This window comes from Sitophilus oryzae, unplaced genomic scaffold (genome assembly GCF_002938485.1).
Source record: "Sitophilus oryzae breed Bouriz unplaced genomic scaffold, Soryzae_2.0 scaffold_2006_pilon_pilon, whole genome shotgun sequence".
Lineage (NCBI taxonomy): Eukaryota > Metazoa > Arthropoda > Insecta > Coleoptera > Curculionidae > Sitophilus > Sitophilus oryzae.
In genome coordinates this window covers 1,728,935-1,746,219 of record NW_022146732.1, presented here as the reverse complement: position 1 = coordinate 1,746,219, position 17,285 = coordinate 1,728,935, and the positions used below count along the sequence as shown (strand labels likewise).

Sequence of the window (17,285 nt, the reverse complement as noted above, 5' to 3'; positions counted from 1 at the left end):
TACATGAAGTCATTTTTATTGTAAATACAATAAAAATTAAGGCTCCCCCTTTTATAATACAAATAATATTGTCAGTCTTATTGTTAAAATAAACATTTATAAATGTTTACAATGTCAAAGAACAAAAAAATAAAAATAATATTCAAAAATATTTAACTAGTTTATAGTAAAATATCAATGACCTCTAAATAAATTCATTTCGATGTCATTAGTAAATATAGCTATAGCAAACATTAGACCAGTGTTTACAAGATCAAATTCGATTTTCGAAATATAATTCATTTACGGCGTAGAAAGCCTTGTCTAGTAAATAAGAGTTCAATGCTTTGCGAAATGAAAAAAATGATGTTATGGATTTGATTTCAAATGGCAGGTGATTGTGCATTTTTTTCGAGTTGTATAATATTGAACTTTTAACTAACTCTGAGCGTGGGCTAGGTATATAAAGATCTTGCTCCGCATTCCTGAGTGGATAAGTGTGAGATGGCCTTTCTTGAGAAGCTGATACACGTTTACGTATTAGGCAAACGGATTCAAATATAAATAAGGAAGGAAGAGTCAATATTTTTAATTCTTTAAAAAAGTCCCGGCAATGAGTTCTGCTGTTTAGTCCCAGTGAATATCGAACAGCTCTCTTCTGGAGCTTGAAAATGCGGTCAAATTGAGTCGCACAACACGTACCCCAGAATGGAAGGGCATACCTGAGGTGCGACTCAAAAAGTGCATAATAAACAGTTCTAGCCACTGACAAGTTAAGCTCCTTAGAAACAGACCTTAATTCAAAACAGGCAGAGCTCAATTTTTTCGACAAAGCTTCGATATGTATGTCCCATTTCAGAGAATTGTCCACAACAAGCGCTAAGAATTTCACAGATTTTACGACGTCAATGGTGGTGTTGTTAAGTACAAAAGGCTGCAACGAGTTTTTATACGACAAAGCTTTAATTTTAGAAATGTTGAGACTCGACGAGACGGAGGTTCGAATCGCACCAAGATTTAATGGTGATTAAGTCATTTGATATAATCCTATGAAGTACCGTGATGTCCTTGTTGCTCCAAGTGAAGCTAGTGTCGTCCGCAAAAAGACATATTTTGCCACTGATGTTTATGTTAGCAATGTCGTTAATAAAAAGAAGAAACAAAACAGGGCCTAGTACTGAGCCTTGTGGTACTCCACATTCTATTGGCTTGCTAGAAGACAACGTGGTATCCACCCTCACAAGTTGACTTCTGATACGACTTAAACCATTCGAGAGATGATCCCCTGAACCCTTAGTGCTGCAGTTTATTAATTAGGATCTTATGATTTACACAATCGAACGCCTTAGAAAAATCACAGAAAATTGTTGCTGTAGAATGATGGTTGTTTAGGCTGGAGTAAACTTTATTAAGGAGGGAAAACATAGCGTCATTTGTGGACTTGTTGCTTAGAAATCCAAATTGATATTCACTAAGTATTTTAAGGAGGGAAAACATAGCGTCATTTGTGGACTTGTTGCTTAGAAATCCAAATTGATATTCACTAAGTATTTTGTACTTAAACAGAAAAGATACCAGCCTTCTTTTAACCAACCTTTCTATGATCTTAGATAGCGTTGGAATAAGTGCAATTGGGCGATAGTTAGAAGCTTCATCTTTGTCTCCTCCTTTATGCAGAGGAATGATTATTGCCGTCTTAAGACATTTTGGAAAAATACCATTTTGGAACGATATGTTTACTAAAGTTGTTAGGTGATTCAGAGTGCTTTCTGGCAGATTCGAAAACATTTTTAAAGTTAGCCCGTCGGTCCCAGAAGAGGATTTATTTTTTGATGGTATTAATTGTACTGCGAAGCTCTTCTAAAACTACGGGCGAAAAAAAGAAAATGTGTAAGTTTACATTATCATTAGAGAGATAAGAAAGTGGATCATGAGGAGGACATATGGTATTAGTTAAGTTTTTCGCTACATTTACAAAGTAATCGTTAAGGTTCTCAGGTGAGGTAGAGATATTGCTAGACGAAGAAGCTTTGTTTTTGATGGGATTGAATTTTTAAAGCAAGAAAACATCGACTTGTTGGACCATCCTCCATACAGTCCCGACCTAAGTCCTAACGACATTTTTTCTTTCTTCAGAAATTAAAAATGAACTGCGCTCAGAAGTTCCATCTAGAAGATGCAGTCAGCGCCTTCAAAAACGCAATTTTGAAGGTACCCAGCAAACAAGTGGAATAACTGCTTTCAGAATCGGTTCCAACAGATTCAAAAATGCATTTCTCTTCGTCGAGACAAGACAATAGTGTTTAAAAATTACCTACCCCGTACAAAAAAGATAAGAAACAAATATGAAATAATTTGTCGCTTTCTGTTTTGGCATTTCCATATCTATAGTTACCGGTACTAGTAGTTGTTATAGCGCAAACCTTCAACATCAAAACAAACAACTAAGTGACAGTTTTCAATAGAATTTATACAACATAGAAAGCCAGAATGTTGTCGGAAAGTTCTGATATTGAAAACTACTTTAATATTGGTACTCCGCCAGAACTTACAGAAGCTGCAAAAAGAGCAGATGCCAGTTTACTTCCAGAGAAAAGTAGGGGCCGATATGAAATAGCGTTGAAAGTATACGAAGAATGGTGTGCCGAAAGAAATCCTAAGAATATTGCTTCCGAGACAGTCTTGATGGCATATTTTAGCGACATGGCAAGTACTCTTTGGGCTACGTACAGCATGATACAGACAATGCTAGAATTAAGGGAAAAGACTAACATATCAAAATACCACAAACTCGTCGCTTTTTTAAAACGCCAGAATGTAGGTTTGGTTCAACAAATAAATGTATTAAAATGTTCAATTATTATTGTTAATCTTCTTGTTGATGTTAGATAAGTATTTAATAAAAATATTACAAGAATATTTTGCTTAATTAAATGAGGCGAGAAATAAGAAAAAGGAAGTGAGGGAAAATGGAAGAAATGTAGATGGGGGAAAGAATCGGTGGGGGAAATGGAAGAAATGTAGATAATTTGACACTTTCAAATTTTTTAAAAGTCAGTATTACATATATGTGGTTGTAAATAAAATATTATAGTATAAAATAATGTAGGATACACTTAAATATATAATATGGCAACGTAGCTTTAAACCAAAACTCTCATCGTTCCTGGTAGACCCTGGGGTCTGGTCTAGTCCCTATATCAGATAAACATGTCAACCCCGCCCCTGATTGTGATGGCGGCGCTGTTAGAGTACAGGAGCGGCGGTCAGAACAGGTAGAAAAAGGCGGTACGCGAAATTAATTGAACAAAAAGAAAAGAGAGATGATGGCTGGGGTTTAGGCGTTCTCTACCTTCGCCAGCGGTGGTCGAAGAAATGCCCCTCTGCCAGTATTAACTCGTAAAAAAATCTAATGCCAAATTGTCGGTTTCTGCGTCGTCGGTGTGAATGTTTTAATAATATAGTTTGTACGGGACGTGGAGAATGAGATACAGGGTGGCCCATCGAAAACGTTCCGCAAGACATAACAGCCAGGGTATTTTTTTTTTCGAAAAATCCAAAAACACGTCAATTTTGTTTGTGAGGGGGACAACTTTTGCCCCAGAAATCTTTAACCCTCTAAGCGGGGGTGTCATCCCCCAACTTTTTTCAAATGGGAAAGGGGTTCAAGTGGCATCGCAACGAAAAGCGCTTTCTATTCGGTCGAGTCATTTTGAAAATATGAAAGACTGAAATTTGAAAAGTACTTTTTTGCAAAAAACGCATAAATTGAATTAGTTAAAAAAAACTTATCTTATTAATGAAGAAAATGCTGAAAATGTTGCCCGTCAACCTTCATACAGTAATACAAATTATTTTCAACCCGTTCTAGAACATTCTGAAGAACTTGCGGGGTCACTTCGCAACAAACATAAATAATTCGTCTTCGCAGGTCTTCTAATGAGCCGGGTGGAGTGCTATACACTTTACTTTTTATGTGTCCCCATAGGAAAAAGTTTAAAGGAGTCAAGTCGGGTGACCGGGGAGGCCACTCAATTGCACCCCTTCGTCCTATCCACCGAACGGGAAAGTTATTGTTTAAATAATTACGTACATTTTGAGAGTAATGTGGAGGTGCACCGTCTTGTTGAAATATTAGTTCCGCTTCAACGTATCCAGGATTGTTCTCTATGATGTCAGTTAGGGCTGGGTCGATGGTATTTTCCAGTAAATCCAAGTACATATCACCTGTTAGATTTCCAGGAAGAAAAAAAGGACTCACAATATAGTTTCTAAAAATACCAGCCCACACGTTCAATTTCTTAGGGTTTTGTGTGTGCACCTCGTAAAAAACCCTGGGGTTGTCCTCAGCCCAGTTTGTTGTCGGTAGACAGTTGTGCCGATTAACTACACCTTTCAAAAAGAAAGTACACTCTCCCTAACCCGATCGTTCGTCCTTGTGGCAAGTGAAAAAATGCGTAAACATCTAGAAATAATAAGAAAAACAAGCAAATTGGTCGTAGGAATTTATCCTTATCATTTACTCTGATAAATGTTTAAATAAACTTTTCAAATTTGAATCCTTCATATTTTCTCAATGGCTCGACCGATTTTCAAAAACGAAGCGGGAAAGTATAGAGAATAGAAAGCCCTTTTCAATGCGGTACCACTTGACACCCCTTCCCATTTGAAAAAAATGGGGAATGGCATGGGGAAATCGCTTAGGGGGTTGAAGATTTTGCAATCATTTTTGGGACAAAAAGTGTCCCCCTCACAAACAAAATTGACTTGTTTTTGAATTTTCTGAAAAAAAAATACCCTGGCCGTTATGCCTTGCGGAACGTTTTCGATGGGCCACCCTGTATATATAGAGAAATTTCTAATAATGGTCTTTTGGAAATATTTAAATCCCAGAAAAACATTTGAATTTCATATCTACAGTATTTCTATTTTTTTAATTACCTGTCGCTTTATAAAAAAAGTATTTAGTTGGTATTTATCAAACGATAGTGATAAAAAATAAATATACAGGGTGACAATTTTATAAACGAACAGTATTTAATATTGCCTCTACCGATGATAGTATGAAAATTTGGCGAAACACGTCAATTTACATATCAAGGGGGACAATTTTTGAGGCATTTGTTGTCGTGTTACTTTCAACCCCTTGAACCCAAGGGCACCTACCCCTAAAATGTTAAATAGCAACCCCTATTTCTTTTACCATTTTTGTGTTTCTTATAGAATTCTACATAAACTGCATTAATTTTTTGAGAATTTTATAAGGACCACAAAAATGGTAAAAGAAATAGGGGTTGCCATTTAAAATTTTAGGGGCAGGTGCCCTGGGGGTCAAAGGGTTGAAAGTAACACGAAAACAAATACCTCAAAAATTGTCCCCCTTGGTATGTACATAAATTGGCGTATTTTGCCCAATTTTCATACTATCATCGGTAGAGGTAATATTAAATACTGTTCGTTTTCAAATTGTCACCCTGTATATGCCTCACATTTGTTCAATTTTGCTCTTGTTATACCAACTGTATTCTTAAATAGGTACTTACCTAATATGGCTAAGGCTTAAAATAGGGGCAAGAACTAGCTGCTGAAGGGTTAATTCATCTTTCCTATTTAGTGGTCCTGAAACAACAAAAGAAAAATAAATATGAATTTCTGTATCTAAATTTATTGATACTACTCAAATATCATCTAAAAATCCTGAAGTATAATCCGAAGATATCGTTTTTTGAGAGAAAGAAAGGTATTAATTTTTTATTTTGTATACAGAGTGGCGCCTCTTATACGCCGCGGAGGCTCCAAGGAGATCGACAGTTTATATTGAAAATATAGAGAGTTCTACAGGGCGTTCCCAAAAAAAGTTACATATCAAAGTTGTGTTTTTTGTAATAGAACACCCTATATATTAATTGATTTTCAGATTCTGTGAGAAAAATAAAGGTGAGTTTTATTAGAGAAGTATATGACTAAAACGTAAGGTTTTTGACATATTTAATATTTTCTAAAAATAAAGAACAATAATTTTTAATTACAATAAAAGCTACCTAAATTGGAATTTACCCGGTATAGCCTAATATGTAGTTAAATTAACTATTGTACTTTAAATCAAATTAAAACTTGATCCAAAAAGTTATACAGGGTGAGACAAAATTAATATTGAACATTGGTCACCTTTAAAAGCATGGTACTCTTTTATTTTAAATGGAACACCCAGTATATTATTCCGATATTCAATGGAGAATTCATGTCTCTTCAAAATACTATTAAGGTTGCTTACACCTCAAACAAAGATTTTCCTAGATATTTTCATTGGCATGATTTGATCTGAGTAGATCTTTATTATTTCATAAAATCTAGGTGGCTGTGATATGTCTGACGTTACTTCAACATAGCTGTTTAATTAGTCCAACTTTAACAACTAGTTATCATTTTGTGTCAGTTAAAACAATAAAAATTCTCAGATATTTGCCGAAAATGCACACTTATCCTGCATCAGAGAGAATTTATATTATGATTCTCTTAGTTGGTGAATGCAGTGTGCGTATGAGAGGCGCCACCCTGTATTTCGTCGTAGGAACAAACCTATTATTATCTCGCCTTTGACAACTAATATCCTCGAAAATATGGCCAGAACAGACAAGAAATAAGAAGTCTCGCTGAGCTCTCGAGGGAAAGGCGTAAAATATTTGACACGAATACAGATTATCTCGGTTCCTCTCCGCTGTAAGCATCGGTTTAATAGAGGTCACAGGCGTGGCTGAGACGCTGAGACCACGGAGAAACAAACTGGTTTTCGGATTTCGCAGAGTTGGCTTTTGACTAAAATATCAACCACAAATATCTATCGTGTATTGCATCGAAAATTCCACACCTGTAATTTTTAACCAATCAAAACGTGTTTTTTTGACAAATCACCATGGCAACGGATAAATTTTAGTGAAAAATTTTTCCTTGTGGACACCCAACAGCGAATTATACTGGAAATTTTTTGGCGTATATAATGACAGAATATCTTTTTGAGAGTCTGGTTTTTATTTTTTTACATGATAATTTTGACACATTTCAATTACAAAGCTGAGATGAAAGTTTGTAAACTGCTTCCATATGCTTGACTTCGATTTCCTAGTATTCGGGGGTGTCAACTGCTTAATCTCCATTCATTCTCTACCTCGGTTATGGTTTTATGTTCCGTTTCTATTGGTTTCCTGAAAGTTTTCTTATTACGGAACACGGTTCCTGAAAAATTCGGTTACAACTGTCACCAAACTAACCAGCGCGAGAAGGCTGGTTCTTCTGGTATTGTTTGTCAATCATTGTCATTTATGTGACAGAAATCAAGCAAATATTGGAAGTTCGAGTGAAATTTTCATTTAATTTCGAAAATTTGTAATAATATTTTATGTTTACCCCCAAAAGCAGCGGAGGTAGGCAATAAAGGTAAATAAATTTCATTAACAAAATTGAATGACTTTTTAGGCTTAATAGTACAGCGTAATGTTGATATGCAGGTCCAAAACAAAAAGTGCCGTTATATTTTTCCGTTTTCGTTGTCAGCCGGGGAACTTTCAGTGATTTTAGTGTTGTCGGATATTTTTATATGTGAAATAGAAATATTGCGTTTGGATTGCAAAACTAAAAGTGGAAGTTTTATTGCAATGTAAGTAAGCGTTTGTTCATTTTATATTTTACTTTTTTCATACCTACGACAAATATACATAATATATTGAAATTTTATAATTCGTTTTATTTAAAAAATGTTAGAAAACAAACATCCTGTAATTGACATAATTGTTATGTAATTGTAAAATCGCTTATTTCTGGGGCTTACTCAACCGGGTCTCACAATGCAAATTCACCTCAAATATCCATTTAGTTGGTCATTGGCAAGCACTCTCTCATTGTACATGAAAATAACAAAACAAACATTTAGTGATCTGGATAAAATTGATAATTAAATACTAAGACTCACCCGGGGGTACTCCGCCCCCTAACCACTGACATCACTGACATTTTATTCAATATATCACATTTCATATCTTCCATCTAATTCAAATATTATTCGGATTTATTGGTTAATAATCTTCAACAACTAGCTAGTGTCACCTGAAATAGTATAGGGGCTTCCCCCGGACGCAAATCTGCCGCTAAACAGATTCGCATCCCAATCGAATAGGCTAATTGGGGTAACTCACTACCCCAACGCCGCATCGTGTCAATCGAGAAGACAAGGGAGACCTCAAACTCTCAAGACCAACCTCGAAGGCAAGACGTCACACCACAAGAGGTTTTCTTCCGGTCAAACGACCCGTTGCCTTACAGTACTTGCAACGTTTATAGTCAAAAGACTTTCAACCCCCAAATATCAGCTCTATGACAAAACACAACACAACAGCCGGCCGGCATATCAACTACTGACTCGCTTTCGGCAAGCTAAGCCTCCTCTTATATCACAATTTTACCGGATCGTAAATGTTTACATTACTTGCCAATGAATCATACTATTTTCTCTAATCGACTTTAAAATAGAGTGTTTTAGCATTACTAGATAAATAAATAGAGAGTTTCCAAAGGAATGCATATTGTTTATTAGAATAGTTAATAAATAAAAGCATTATTATGACGAACTTATTTTCCAAGTTTATTCCATTTAAATGTAATATATTACTTTCTCTTAAATGTAATATATAACTATAATTAAAAAAATGTAAATTTAAAAAATATATTAAAAATATATACAGGCATTAATTGAAATTTTTTGAGTGCGAACAAACACAAGAGGCGCTTTATTATTTACTTTCATTTCTTAACATGACAGACGAAGTTCTAAAGGGGGATGTTTTGTGGTCTGGTTCGCCTGGTTTTGCAACGGAATACAGCCTTAGTCTATTTGGCAAGTTTTTGTAAAGAAAGTGTGACAATGACACAATCATATTTTTGCTGGTATTTTAATTGTATAGCTTCCTCTGGGCCGTATTATAAATTTTACTAATTTGAACGTAGTTTTTTGCAAATAACTTTTAGAAGCTTAGCAAATAACTTTTAGAAACTTCACAACCAAACCAAACCAAACCAAATGAAACAAAAAAATTCTAGACAAAAGTACAACTTTAAGACCTCTTCAAAAAACTCTAATACAACTTTTGCATAAAATTATCTGGGGAGATAATATTTGACCCTTTCAAAATTTACATGTGCTTTCCTATGTCTCATGTTCCAATGCACCACACGGTATTCCTTTACCAAATCAAAGACCAACCGTTCTTGAGTTATAAATGTTATTACTAACCCTAAAAATTTGTTTTATTTATATAGATTTACTGAGCAAAGAACATCTGTTAAATAAAATATTTTTGTCTCTTCGCGGCCTTGTATACTGGTCAGAAACCGCTATTACCAACAATATAAAAGCAATGAAAGTCCGGGACAATACACTCGGTAATTTATTGTCGAAGGACGCCATAATGTTCTTAAGTTATATCTGTGGTTAGTTAGGTTGACACTGAGACAATTGACGTTATTACTGCTTGATGGTACTGGCGATCAACGGTCGTTGCCTTCTTCAAATCAGCTTGATTCATAAAATAAAAATTAATCTAATATGATAGTTGATTTTTTGGACCATCTTTTCATACTTTTTGAACAACCATGGACATATTCGGCGCCGTGCTGACTACTGGAATTTAAATTTAGCGCTGGAGGTTCAGGTTGTAGCTCTGTTGTAAAAAATGTCAAGATGCCGCATTTATTTATTTATTTCCTGACATTGTCATTGTGTCCAAATATTAATAATAAAAAAGTGTTTTCTCTAGTAAATACTATCCTAGGACATACTATAGATCATTATTTGTAGCAGCATAAACAAGAAATAAAGATGCATTCACCCAAAACCATTTCAACACCAATAAATTCCGAAGTGAAAGCATTAGTACCACAAAAAACCGACTACCGACTTAGGTAGAATACTCTCTTTACTCTCTTTTACGACTAAATTAGGCGCAGCACAATATTGACACCGAAGTGCGACGAGAAAGTCAAAATATTTAGGCAAATTTAGTATCTGTTGAAAACAAGCGGAACGAAAGTAATTTGAGAGAAAGTACCGAAAGGGACAAGAAGCGTGGCAAAGTACCATCGTAACTCAACTCCCTGTTTGGACGGATTTTTAGACACTCTTCTCGATGTTTGAAGAAGAATGGAAAGTCAATATTTGCAGACTGTTTAACGTGTGAAAATTATATGTTTGTTCTATGTGTAATGTGCGACAAATGTAATTGTTTACAATAGTTATAAATCAACGTGGTTTAAGTAAGGATGCTTGTTTTACGTATTTGGGTAATTGCTCTGTAAATACTGTAAGTTTTTTCGTCATTCTCCTTGAATATAACTAATTTGTGCTTTCGTACTGCCTGTATCAAATTTTTAAAGGTATTATTATGTACTAGTTTGTACCAGCGACTTCGTTCGCGATGAATTAATCATTTGTAATGGTGATGATAAAGCAAAGCAAGAATTTTCATTAACATACAAACTGGATAAAATTTTCTCACATTTATGTCAGCATGAGAAAAGACAATATGGCAATATTATTATATAACTTGGTAATATTTCAGGGGTAGTTTCATCTCGTTGGAATTTGACTTTCGAAAAATCCGTTTGCCAAAAATAAGCTTTTTACGCCAAGCAGTTTAAGCAGAATCGTGGTTAAGAAATTACCCAACTTTTTGGAACATTCTGTATGATTTTTTAAAAAATTTCAAAATATGTAAAAAAACTAAATAAATTATGCTTGTCCAAGCGTTTTCCCAAAAGATTAACCGTTTTTTAAATAACAAATATTGTAATATTTGAGGGGCGTTTTGGAAATTGACCCTCTTGGAATTTGAGATTCGAAAACCCCCCCTTATCGAACCTCTACACCCCATAGTCAATCCGTGTGCCAAAAATCAGCTTTAAACGTCAAGCAGTTTAAGCAGAATCGTGATTACTCAATGGTCATATTTTATGAAACACCTTGTATAAATTTATAAAAAATCTTAAAATATGTAAAACAACAAAATAAAATACACCTACGTGTTTAAGAGTTTTTTCGAAAAACTCACCGGTTTTTAAATAAGAAATATTTTAATATTTCAGGGATAGTTTCACCCCCTTAGAATTCGAGTTTCAAAAAATCCCTTCTTATCGAACCTCTACACCCTAAAGTCAATCTGCTTTCCAAAAATCAGCTTTTTACGTCAAGCTCTTTAAGGAGGATCGTGATTAATCAATGACCAGATTTTTCGAAACACCCTGTATACATTTTTAAAAAATTATAAAATATGTAAAAAAACAAAATAAAATATACGTGTTTTTTCGGAAATTTGACCGTTTAAATAAAAAATATTGTAATATTTGAGAGGTGGTTTCACCCTCTTGGAACTGGTATTTTGAAAAATCCCTTCTTATCGAACCTCTACACCCTAGAATCAACCTGTATGCCAAAATTGAGCTTCTTACGTTGAGTGGTTTGAGCAGGATCGTGATTAATCAGTATGTCAGTCACTTAAGGATTTTATATATTAGTATAGATTTAGGTAGTATATTACAATGTATCAAATTATGTAAATGAACTAACAAAAGGGTAAAGCCGGATTAATATGGGAAATCTGCCCCGGCGGCTTTTTTTACTCGCACTCAGCGGATCGATTTGTGTCGAATCAAAATAATTCACCTAAATTTTTAGCTCTTTAAAAGAAACAAGAATCCAACTAGCTGTTTTGAAATTGAATAAAAGAGAAATAATAATATCATGAATACTAACTACCAAGGTTTGAAGTTTGATACATTTAAAACATTCATAACTAAAGAGGTTTTGTTAGTTAGCAGGTCCCTGGAAAAAAATTGGGATATAAAATATACTCGTATGTCAAATTTACTTTCTACTTCCTAATGTAAACGATACAATTATTTTATATAATTGAGTCATTATAGAGAAACATTCTTTGAACTAATTTGTAACACATTTTACGTTTATACAGTATAGTTGTTAAGTAATTATTTCTTATCAGCTATTTACCTTAATGAATTGCAAATTAGGAGTTGAACGTCAATTAAACAAATTTAAAATTGCATTTTTTCTACTATTAACGGTAAGTAGTGGAGAACGGGTACAGTTGTAACAATTTTTAAAAATTTATTTTTCAAAAATAGTAAAATAATTTTTTTTTACCATAGCTACTGTTAAAATTGTCTTATATCTATCAAAAATAGTAGATAAAATAGTACTTTAACCGCAAGGGTAGATTAAATGATACTTTAACAGCGAATATAGATTAAAAACTTTATTTCTTCTCGCACGTTTTTTATTTGCTTCCATTTTTGAAAATTTTTCTATTCCTTTTCATAAGTTATTCGGGATTTAAATGGAAGTAGTTTGAATATGGCGTTTGTCGCCTCAGCCTGAATATCTGTTGGTAATTTACTTACGAGGGTGGTCTGAAAAGTTTCCGACCTAACAAAGATACAAGACATTTTTTCTGAATATTTGTTTTTATTTTTCAACATAGTCCCCTTGTAACTCTACACACTTTTCCCAGCGATGCTTCCATCTCTGTATCCCGTCCAAATAGTACTCGGCGTTTTCCTCTGCAAAATAGTGGGTCACGAAGGTGATTGCCTCTTCATTTGACGAAAATATCCGAGGGATATCTCACTCGGGTAAAAAATGTACACGTACTGCCAAAATATCCTTCCACTGCTAAGCGACTGCCAATTACTATGAAGAAACTTAGTAGACTGCCATAAGAATGCCAATGACTGCCAACGACTACCAAGAAAATGTACATGTAATTCCAATAGTGAGACACCCCTCGAAAATATCTGTCCTCCGAGCGCAATTTTTAAATGAGGGAACAAAAAGAAGTCGCTAGGGGCTAGATCTGGTGAGTATGGCGGATGGTCAAGCAGTGCAAACCGTAATTCGTGGATTTTCACCATGGAAACCGCTGAGGTGTGAGACGGTGCGTTATCTTGATGAAACAGGATTTTCTTTTTCTGTAAATGTGGCCGTTTTTCCTCAAGTTCTGCTTTTAGCTTGTCAAGTAATGATGCATAGTATGCTCCTGTGATGGTTTTTCCTTTTTGAAGATAATCAATTAAAATAACTCCATGACTATCCCAAAAAATCGTCGCTATCACTTTCCCAGCCGAAATAACAGTTTTTGCTTTTTTGGAGCCGGTTCTCCCTTTGCCGTCCACTGTTTGGACTGTATTTTTGTTTCTGGTGTGTAGTGGTGTATCCAAGTTTCATCTACAGTATTTAATCGACGCCAAAACTCGGATTTATTGCGCCTAAACTGCGCCAACATAACGTTGGAAATGTTCATTCGAACACGCTTTTGGTCTAACGTGAGCAAACGCAACAACCAACGCGCGCACAGCTTTCTCATGCCTAAATCTTGATTTAGTATGGGACAAACACGTTCTTTTGATATGTTCATAATTTCTGCTATCTTCGGCGGTCGTCTAGCACCATTTGATGAACTTTGGCAATATTGTCGTCGGTAGTTGCAGTTTTTGGATGTCCCAAACGTTCATCGTCTCCCAAGCTCTTACGGCCACGTTTAAATTCAGCTGCCCAAAATTTCACTGTGGTAAATGATGGTGCAGAGACCCCATACATAGAATTCAACTCATGTTTAATTTGTTTAGACGTATTGCCTTTCAAAACCAGATATTTAATGACAGCTCGATACTCGATTTTATCCATTTTCGCAAAAACACTCACATCAACTCACTCAAGAGGCTGGTACATAACAACTGCGCATCAAAAATGGCTGAAATTTTGGTGAATAACTGTCAACAGATGAACAATGAAAATTCACTAGCTTTTATCTACGAGTGCTGCCATCTTCACGTTGAGGTCGGAAACTTTTCAGACCATCCTCGTATTTCGTTTTGAGCCATTTCTGGCTCCAATTCAATCAGCAATCGACACGAAAGGGAATTAAAAAATATTGACTCAAAACTAACAACTAAAGAGACAGCTTTATTTATTTGTCAAATTACATAGAGACCAACGTCAACCCAGCACAATATTTTTTCTACTCGTAATAAATTCCTTAAAATAATAATTTCTGAATATTTTTTAAAACGTAACTCGCTATGGAAACTCCTACAATCTGACATACGTTAAGATGACTTGAATGCTTTGATGTGAAACAACTGCTTTTACACAACATACTTCAAAAGTTATGTTCACTAAAAAAAATTCTCAGAATAATTCTAACCTAATCGCTGATATTTCCAATAAAAAAATAAATAAATAAAGAAACGTTTGACATTTACGTGAATTTTCAATTAATGGCTTTGCATATTTTCAGGCACACCTTTTTGCTATTATGTCAGCTGTGTGATGTCCGATTTTTCAAATATGTCTAAAATATTCCTCCCATTTATATCACGATTAAAAACAACGCTTGACAGATGACAATATTCAGCGATTAAAAATTGATAAGCTGTTAAGCCAATGTCAATGACCGTGCAAAACTTAGCAACAAAGTTGTCGAAAAATATTCAGAGTGTCCCAATATTTTTTGGACATAAAACTACCACGTATATAATAGTTCTGAGCACGTTATAACTAGTTCTGAGCTCGGGGATGGCAGATAGAGATCGTGCTCCGCATTCCTAAGTGGATAGTTATGAGGTGACCTTTCAGGAATAGCAGATATGTTCTTGCGGATTAAGCAAACGGATTCAAAAATGAATAAAGAAGGAAGAGTCAGTATTTTGAAATTTTTAAAGAAATTCTGGCAGTCAGTTCTACTGTTCAGTCCCAATAAATATCGAACTGCTCTATTTTGAAGTTTGAAAATACGATCAAATTTTGTCGCGCAGCAAGTACCCCAGAATAACGAAGATGCGACTCAAAAAGGGCATAATAGACTATTCTAGAAGTTTAGTATAACACCAATCTCGTAGACAACCTAAACCGTATAGATGGAAGTAGGGCCAGAAACCATCTGCATCTAGAATTGTACGCAAGGGAAGTCAGCGGTGCAATATTGGATGCATATGAATCTAGTTGCCCCGCAAGTAAAGGCATACAAAAAAGTAACAAGAAGCCCTGGTGGAACAAGAAGTTGGCCAAACTTAGATCGGAGGTCCGACGACTCTTTAATAGAGCTTAATCCAGTGGCGAATGGCAGCTCTACAGCGAGAAATTAACTGAGTATAAGAAGGAGATAAGAAGGGCAAAGCGGTCTGACTTTAGATCCTTTTGCGAAAACATCACTTCTACTCCTGATGCAGCTAGATTACACAAAGCTATGGCCAAGAGTGGATCTATCCCCAACATGGCACTTAAGAAATCTGACGGAAGCTACACGGAGGGAGAGGAAGAGAGAGCAAATCTCCTACTTTATACACACTTTCCAGGTAGCATACCTATTGATACTTATGTAGCTCCCACTGAACCCCACAATCCTTGCAGGGAAGATTGGGAAGTGGCCAAGCTAGTAATAACAGAACAAAAGCTGAAATGGGCGATCGACACCTTTCAGCCCTATAAAGCAGCAGGAGTGGATGGGATCTTTCCTGCCCTTCTAAAGGAGGGTCAGCAAATAGCTACTCACCATCTACTAAGCATTACAAGAAGCAGTCTAGCGATGGGATATATACCAACCACATGGAGAAGAGCAAAAGTAATCTTCATACCCAAAATAGGCAAAACTGACTGGACAAATCCCAAGTCATTTAGGCCTATTTGTCTCACATCGTTCATACTAAAAACGCTGGAGAAAGTAGTTGACAACCATATTGGAGAAAATCATCTAAAGGTTAAACCACTGCATGATAGTCAGCATGCATATAGAACGGGCAGATCCACAGAAACTGCTCTGTACCAATTAACGGAGCTAATACAGACAAGTCTGGATAGCAAAGAAACAGCAATTTGTGCCTTCTTGGATATTGCGGGGGCGTTTGACAATATACCACATAAGGTGGTCAGGCGATCTCTAGAAACAAGAGGGGTGAACAGAACTATTATTCGCTGGTTTTGGGAAATGCTGTCAACACGAACAGCAGAGGCTCAGATGGGCACCAAAACTGTAGCTGTTAAAACAACGCAAGGAACTCCACAAGGTGGAGTAACCTCCCCTTTGCTGTGGAGCTTGGTGGTGGATGAACTACTAGATGAATTAACTCTAGCGGGAATACACTGCATTGGGTATGCAGATACATAGTCATGATCGCTCGGGGGAAACATGCAGGCACCTTGTGTGATATTATCCAAAGAGGACTCCGTATCACTGAGAGATGGTGTAGGACTGTCGGGCTGAGTATCAACTCAGAAAAAACCGCGATAGTGCCATTCACCAGAAGGCGAAGTCTGAAAACCTTGAAAAGAATCCAACTAGATGGAAAGGAAATACTGCCAACACAGGAAGTTAAATACCTGGGAATAACCCTGGACAGTAAACTCCTGTGGAACAGGCATATTAAGAACACTACCAGCAAAGCCATAAAGGCTCTCATGATATGCAGAAGACTGGCGGGAAATAGATGGGGCTGCTCCCCTAACATTTTGCGCTGGATGTATACCATGATAGTAAGACCCATGATTACTTATGGAGCAGTTGCCTGGTACACAAAACTAGAGCAACGGACGGCAAGGCTAAACCTATGCAAAGTCCAGAGACTCAGACTCCAGAGACTCTGTGTTTGCATCACAGGAGCCATGAGAACCTGTCCAACAGCAGCAATGGAGGTTATTCTAGATCTAACACCACTGCACATTGTCATTGGTAGATTGCCAATGCGACAATGATTAGAATGGTCACTAACGGAATGAGTACTGGGAGAATTGTCAGATCAGGGGCTTGGAACACCCTCAAAAAGGAAATACCACTTCTGCAACTCCCAGTGGACGATATGCCAAGAACGTACAACTTTCACAAACATGTCAATGTAGTATTGAGCAATAAGAAGGATTGGAAGAGCGAAACGCTTGCCCAGCAGTTAAAAAAGACCATACCATAACTTGGTATACTGATGCTTCAAAACCAATACGGGAACAGGGATCGGAGTGTTGGGCCGAGAGCTAATTACTCCGAACCAATGGGCACTTACCCTAGTATCCTACAGGCAGAAATCTACGCTATCGAGAGATGCGTACAACTTATCTTAGATAGGAACTATCGGAAACAAGAAATAGCCATCTTATCTGATAGTCAAGCAGCGTTAAAGGCGATCAACTCAGTCTCAATCAATTCGAAATTGGTCAAAGAATACATAGAGAAGCTGAATAAATTAGGAAAGAAAACAAA

The 17,285-nt window shown here is 36.0% G+C and overlaps 1 protein-coding gene across 1 annotated transcript in view; it reads right to left on the bottom strand.

Moving 5' to 3' along the window:
- LOC115883868 (homeobox protein abdominal-B) overlaps nucleotides 1–17,285 on the bottom strand; it is a 249,361-nt gene that overhangs the window by 134,386 nt on the left and 97,690 nt on the right. The window contains exon 3 of the mRNA XM_030902282.1: nucleotides 5,523–5,598. The gene's annotated coding sequence lies outside the window, so the exon portion shown is untranslated. The remainder of the gene's footprint in view (nucleotides 1–5,522; nucleotides 5,599–17,285) is intronic.